The sequence below is a fragment of the Lactuca serriola genome, chromosome 1 (assembly GCF_051521515.1).
Source record: "Lactuca serriola cultivar US96UC23 chromosome 1, Lser_US96UC23_V15, whole genome shotgun sequence".
NCBI lineage: Eukaryota > Viridiplantae > Streptophyta > Magnoliopsida > Asterales > Asteraceae > Lactuca > Lactuca serriola.
This window is the reverse complement of record NC_136408.1, coordinates 179,728,362-179,735,681: the sequence shown is the minus strand read 5'-3', so window position 1 is coordinate 179,735,681 and position 7,320 is coordinate 179,728,362.

Here is a 7,320-nt window from a genome sequence, read left to right as displayed (position 1 = left end):
TCCATTTAATATTCATAAAAAACAACAATGTTTGAAACTCAATCCATGCCATATAAAAATCCCAAGATCTCATAACATAAAAATCCCGTGTGCGTGTACTGATCAAGCCGGCGCCTTCCCACGGTCATCACTAGTACCTGAAACAAATAACACCAACACTGTAAGCACAAAGCTTAGTGAGTTCCTCAAAATACCACACATAACACATATTAGTCACTCGAGGTTATAACTCTGTGGGTCTGTGGACCCTACTCTGTGAACCCTCTGGTTCTAACCCTGTGAACCTTCCGGTTCCAACTCTATAAACATGCACAACATAAATCACATAGAAATATTGCAGTACAACACATAATATAGCATACAAATACTCTGTCACATAGCTCTGATTACCTACTCAAGGTAAAGTATAGTGAGAAGACTCACCTCGCGTATCTCGATAACTCGCAAATCCCGGAAATCACTTGTCACACCCCCAAACCAAAATGGCGGAAACATTCGGGGGTGGATGACTTCACGTAGTATCACAACCATTGAATATTGTAAAGAAAGTAACACAACCATCACATATATAATGAAAACGTATGTTGTTGCGTTATACATAATAGCAAAAGAATATTACAATGAGATGATAAATGTTCCATAATAAAACATCCTTAGTGTTCCTTTCTCCAAAAGCTGGTGGTTACCTGTATTACTGATTCCCTGAGAAATACAAGTGGTTTCGAAAAAAAAGTGTCAACAATTAAGTTGGTGAGTTCATAAGTCTTTTGCATTGAAAAGTATGTCCTTTTTGATAGTAAACCGATGAATGAGGTTTTCAGAAAATCCAATATTTTCTATAAATGATTTGAAAAGTTTCCCGTGTTGGAGTGCGTTTGTGTTTTCCATACTTGAGTAATAGTGATAAAATTTGTGTTAACGATAAAATGGAAAACTGAAATGCATATATGAATGTCGTAAATCAAACTTGTTTTTATACTTTTATGTGAGTTTTATAACCATGCTATTGACACTGATGGCCTGTAACAACGTTCTTCAGGCGTTGGAACTGTTATGACATTTGTCACCCCAGGCCTGCCGGCCTAGCTGTAGCTAACAGCTTAGGTGTGGGATTGTCAATCCCGTATAGATCTATACACAAGTATCACGCTCCCCCTACAAGGGATTATGGTATATAATACAGGACTTAATAATGCATACTCGAACGTACGTGAAGCTGTCTCACATTACTAGGTATAAACAGATTTACAATAATAAAGACTTTACTTCTTTTGAAAGCATTTCATCTGTCGAGATGTATATGTAAAACGTATGAATCACTTGAATACTACACTCATTATAGTTTCTCAAAAGTATTTCCCATTTGGTAATAACAACTTGGTGATATAATAGCCCTCTAAACATAAGGTTATTTTTGTATCAAAACCTTATAAGAACGATATTATAAAAATGATACTTTGATTTGTAATGTACTTGTATTCCCCCCCCCCCCCCCCTAAAACATGAAAAGAATTGAAAAGTAGGGGTATGAACTCACTCGTTAAGTTTGAAGAGAGAGGCTAGAGTTGAGCAGAACTTCGACCGCGGATGGTTGCGACGTCGGGCTCTTCGGGGATCTCTGTAGCGTAAATCTTTCGTCGGGGGCTCGAGTGCGGAAACCGAGGTGAGGGAATGGTCTCTGGTGCTTGGAAGGGTGTGAGAGTATCTGGAGAATTTGTGAATGTGTGCTTAAACTCGAGCTTATGCCTTCTATTTATAGGGCTGGAAACCCTCGTACGCGGCGCGTACTTCCGGAGTACGCGGGGCGTAAAATGGCGTCATGGCTTATGACTCGGGTCTAGCTAAGCGTAGGTTGGGCGGGTCGATGGGACTCCTGGGTCTAGCCAAGCGTAGCTTGGGCGGGCCGATGGGACTCGACTCTGGGTCTAGTACGTGGGGCGTACTCCCAGAGTACGCGGGGCGTAATCCCTGCTTCCGACTTCTAAATTCCGTAACTTTCGCGTACGAGCTCCGTTTTTCGCGTTCTTTATATCCACGCGTAGGTGAGATTATGTTCTACAACTTTCATTTAGACTCCGTCGGCTAGTTTTGACTTTATTTTTAATGATATATTTTTAATAGGCCGGACCTCCTAAAGTTCGTTAAAATTCATAGGTTCTTTATTCGACGTCGGTTTTCGTCTGTCTTTTTATCGTTTTATTACTACTGAGGAGATCTTTAACTTCCGTTTAGGTGGAGATAGCTAAATAATCACTCGATCGTCAATCCAAGTTTTTAGCCCTCTTCTACTGTTACGAAACTTTGAAAATTCGTAACTTCTTCATACGAGGTCCAATTTGGGCGATCTTTTTATGTACGCTCACCTTTCAACGAGATCTACGACTTTGGTTTAGATACTTAAGGCTAAAATGCATTTTATTGAGATTCTACTTTTTACGTCAAATAATGTTTTAACGTCGTGTCGTAAATATATGAGTGGTTATAATTTCTTCAATATAACCCGGTTTTGAGCGTTCTTTATGTTCTTGGAAACCTTGGCATGATATCTAATATTTGATGTATCCCGACTTAGATACTTGAACACTTTATTTTCGAGGTTAATTTCGTTGCTTTTCAGCTTTCGAGTGATTACAATGCTTTTTGGGAAAAATAGGGTTGTCACATCATCCCCCTGTTAAGGGAATTTCGTCCCGAAATTTAATCTAAGATAGAGTTTACAGTTTTTGGAAAAAGATGCGGGTACTTTTGTTTCATCTTATCCTCGCGTTCCCAGGTGTATTCAGGTCCTCGCTTGGCGTTCCAGCGGACCTTTACAATGGGTATGCGGCTTTGTTTAGTCCTTTTGATTTCCCAATCCATGATCTCTACTGGTTCCTCCACAAATTGGAGGTTTTCATTTATTGCAATTTCGTCTAGAGGGACGACAAGGGTCTCGTCGGATAAGCACTTCTTCAGATTCGATACGTGAAAGGTAGGGTGTACGTTGTGGAGCTCCTGAGGTAGTCTAAGTTTGTAAGCCACTGGACCGATCCTGGAAAGGATCTCGAATGGTCCGATGTATCTAGGGTTCAGTTTCCCACGTTTTCCGAAGCGTATTAAACCTTTCCAAGGTGAGACTTTGAGTAGGACATGGTCTCCAACTTGGAATTCCAAGGGTTTGCGTCTCTTATCTGCGTAACTCTTTTGTCTATCCCTTGATGCTTTTAGACATTCTCGGATTTGAACAATCTTCTCCGTGGTCTCCCTTATGATTTCTGGTCCAGTGAGCGTGTTGTCAGTTGCTTGTCCTTTTGCTAGTTGCGTGTCCCCCACTTCGGCCCAGCACAACGGTGACCTGCATTTGCGGCCATAGAGGGCTTCGAACGGGGCAGCTTTGATACTGGTGTGGTAGCTATTGTTGTACCTGAACTCGACCAATGGTAGATGTGTGTCCCATGCTTTGCCAAAATCGATTACGCAAGCTCTCAGCATGTCTTCTAGGGTTTGTATAGTTCTCTCGCTCTGGCCGTCGGTTTGTGGGTGATAAGCGGTACTCATGTCTAGTCTTGTCCCCAAAGCTTTTTGTAGCGACTGCCAGAACCTTGAGGTGAATCTACTATCTCGGTCCGAGATAATGGATATGGGTACACCATGCAGTCGTACAATTTCTCTGAGGTATGTCCTTGTTAACTTCTCCAATTTATCCGTCTCTTTGATCGGTAGGAAATTTGCTGACTTAGTTAATCTGTCGACAATTACCCAAATGGTGTCGAGTCCGCTTGTTGTCTTGGGTAATTTTGTTATGAAATCCATGGTTATCCGCTCCCACTTCCATTCGGGTATTTCTGGTTGTTGTAATAAACCTGAGGGCTTCTGATATTCCACATTGACTTTGGCACATGTCAGGCATTTGCTCACGTAGGTAGCAATTTCGGCTTTCATGTTTTGCCACCAGTACAACTTCTTGAGATCGAGATACATCTTATCGGAGCCGGGATGTATGGAGTATCGTGTTTTATGGGCTTCGTCCATAACGATTTCTCTGAATCCACCAAACTTCGGTATCCAAATTCGATCCATGAAATAACGAATTCCGTTGTTCTTGGTCTCAAGGTTCTTATCCATTCCCCTTAGGGCTTCTCCTGTCACATTTTCGGATTTCAAGGCTTCTATTTGGGCTTCCTTGATTTGCGTGAACAGGTGTGAATGGATTGTCATAGTTAGGGACTTCACTCGGCGACCTGAGTACTCCTTCCGACTGAGTGCATCAGCCACTACATTAGCTTTTCCAGGGTGATATCGAATTTCGCACTCGTAATCACTTAGTAGTTCTACCCATCGTCTTTGTCTCATGTTGATTGCCTTTTGATTGAGGATATGTTGGAGGCTTTTATGATCAGTGAAGATGGTACATTTTGTGCCGTAGAGATAGTGTCTCCATATCTTCAGAGCGAAGACGACTGCTCCTAGCTCAAGATCATGCGTTGTGTAGTTCGCTTCGTGCGTCTTTAGTTGCCTTGAGGCGTAGGCGATGACTTTCCCTCTTTGCATTAAGATAGAACCAAGTCCTTGGTTTGATGCATCACAATAGACCACGAAGTCCTCCGTTCCCTCTGGCAAGGTTAGGATGGGCGCACTACATAAGGCTCGCTTTAGTGTCTGAAATGCGCTGTCTTGTTTTTCTCCCCAGTCGAAGGTCACATTCTTCTGGGTTAGGGTGGTAAGTGGCTTGGCAATCTTTGAAAAGTTCGGTATGAATCTTCGGTAATACCCGGCGAGTCCCAAAAATTGCCGGATTTCTGTAGGGGTTCTTGGAGTAGTCCAATTATCTATTGCCTTTATCTTGGAAGGGTCCACGTGTATTCCTTCTTTGCTTACAACATGTCCTAGGAAATCCACTTCCCGAATCCAAAATTCACATTTGGAAAATTTTGCGTAAAGTTTCCCTGCCCTTAATGTTTCCAGTACTTGGCGGAGATGTTTGTTGTGTTCTTCCTGGCTTCTTGAATAGATGAGTATATCATCTATGAATACGATCACGAATTTATCCAGGAAGGGACGACATACTCGGTTCATCAAATCCATGAACACTGCTGGAGCATTCGTCAATTCGAAGGGCATTACTACAAATTCGTAGTGACCATAACGTGTTCGGAAAGCCGTTTTGGGGATGTCTCCCTCCAGTACTCGCAGTTGGTGATAACCAGATCTTAGATCGATCTTTGAGAAGTAGCTTGCTCCCTGAAGTTGGTCGAATAGATCGTCTATGCGCGGTAAGGGATATCGGTTCTTGATCGTGAGTTTGTTTAGTTCCCGATAATCGATGCACATGCGAAAGGATCCGTCCTTCTTATTCACGAATAGGACTGGCGCTCCCCATGGTGAGAAGCTCGGTCTGATGAATCCCTTGCTCAGCAGTTCGTTTAATTGACTGGATAGTTCCTGCATCTCGACTGGGGCTAAACGGTACGGTGACTTTGCTACAGGGGTAGCTCCGGGGATTAAGTCGATTCTGAACTCGACTTGACGTTCCGGTGGGATTCCTGGAAGTTCTTCTGGGAAGATGTCTGGGAAATTGCAGACTTCCGGAATGTCTTTAATGTTTTTCGATTCTTGTTTCTTGTCTACTATGTGGGCTAGAAAGGCATGATATTCCTTACAAAGATATTTTTGTGCTTTAATACAGGAAATGATTTGTAAACTTGAACTAGGTTTGTCGCCATAAATGACAAGAGTTTCGCCGTTTGGCAGATTTAGGCGAACAGCCCTTTCGTGGCAAAGGATATCGGCATGGTGAAGGCTCAACCAGTCCATACCGATGATGACATCGAAACTTCTTATGGAAATGGGCATAAGATCGACTCGAAACAAACGCTCGTCTAAATTTAGTGTGCACCCTACGTACAAATCGTTTGCGTGTTCTGTTTTACCGTTTGCCATTTCTACAGTGAATATTTTATTGAGTGGTTGGGTTTTTAATTAAGTAGGTGTTTGAATTTATGACTCACAAAACTTCTCTCCGCACCGCAGTCAAAAAGTATGCATGCATAAGTGTTGTTGAGTAGAAACGTACCCGTAACCACCGTGGAGTCCGCTATTGCTTCTCTCTGTCCTACTGCCAGCACTCTCCCCACACCGCCAATATTCCTTTCCTTGGGACAATCCCTCCTGAAGTGTCCAATCTCTCCGCACCCATAACACGCCCGGCTTACTCCAGTGCTAGAAACTTGAGTGATTGGTCGTGCCGGTGCTTTACAGAAACGGGCTGTGTGCCCTTTCCTGTCACAGTTCTTGCAGTGCATCTCGCGACAAATACCATGGTGATGGTAGTTGCACTTGCTGCACTTGGGCAGAATCCCCGCATATGGTTTTGTTGGCGCAGAGGTAGCAGGAGTTGTGGTGGGGGTAGTAGCAGCATGAACCGCAACCATTTGCTTCTTTGAAGGTTCTTGCGAAGTTTGCCCCTTCCTTTTGTTCCAAAGTTTCTTCTTCTTGTTGTTGTTGGCATTGATTTCATTGTTGCTGTTCCCTTTGGTTGGTTCAGCCATAATAGCCGCGACTCCTTGACAGACACCATGATCAACAAGAGATTGCGCTAGTTCCTTGGCGCTGGCGAAAGTCAAAGGTCTGGAAGCTAGCACACTTCCTCGAAGTTGGGGTGATAGTCCCCAGATGTATCTCTCGACCTTTTGGCTCTCCAGGGTTAACATTCCTGGGCAAAGTGTTATCAAGTCACCGAACCTGTTGGTGTAACCAGCTATGTCCGATCCTACCATCGAGAGGTTCCACAGTTCCTGTTCAAGCTTCTGAATCTCGCCTCTTGGGCAGTATTCTCGAAGGAGCATTCTTTTCAGGTTTTCCCAACCCATGGAGTTTGCCACCACCAGGGTTAGTGTCTGGACGTGGCCATTCCACCATGTCAGGGCGCGTTCAAAGAAATTAAAAGCGGCAAACTTTACTTTGCTTTCTTCAGGACATGCACAGATTTCGAATACAGCTTCCGTTTTCTCTATCCATTGAGATAGAGCCAATACTCCCCCAGTCCCGTAAAAAGGAATAGGTTTTCCGTTGGTGAAGTCTTTGTAAGTGCATATCCCTGAACGGCTTTGACCTTGGCCATTTGTAAAACTGTTTGTTCCTCCCCCCGATCCGTTGTTGCTCATTTGTGCCATTGCTGCAGTTACAGCAGCGGTTACGGTAGTCTGGAACATAACGGTGTCCATAATTGGAGGAGGTGGTGGAGGTGGTGTTGAAGTTGAGTTTCTGCGTGTTGATCTACGAGGAGGCATGTTCTGGTAGAGAAAAATAAGAATGAATACTATAAGTTTCTAATGTTTTGAC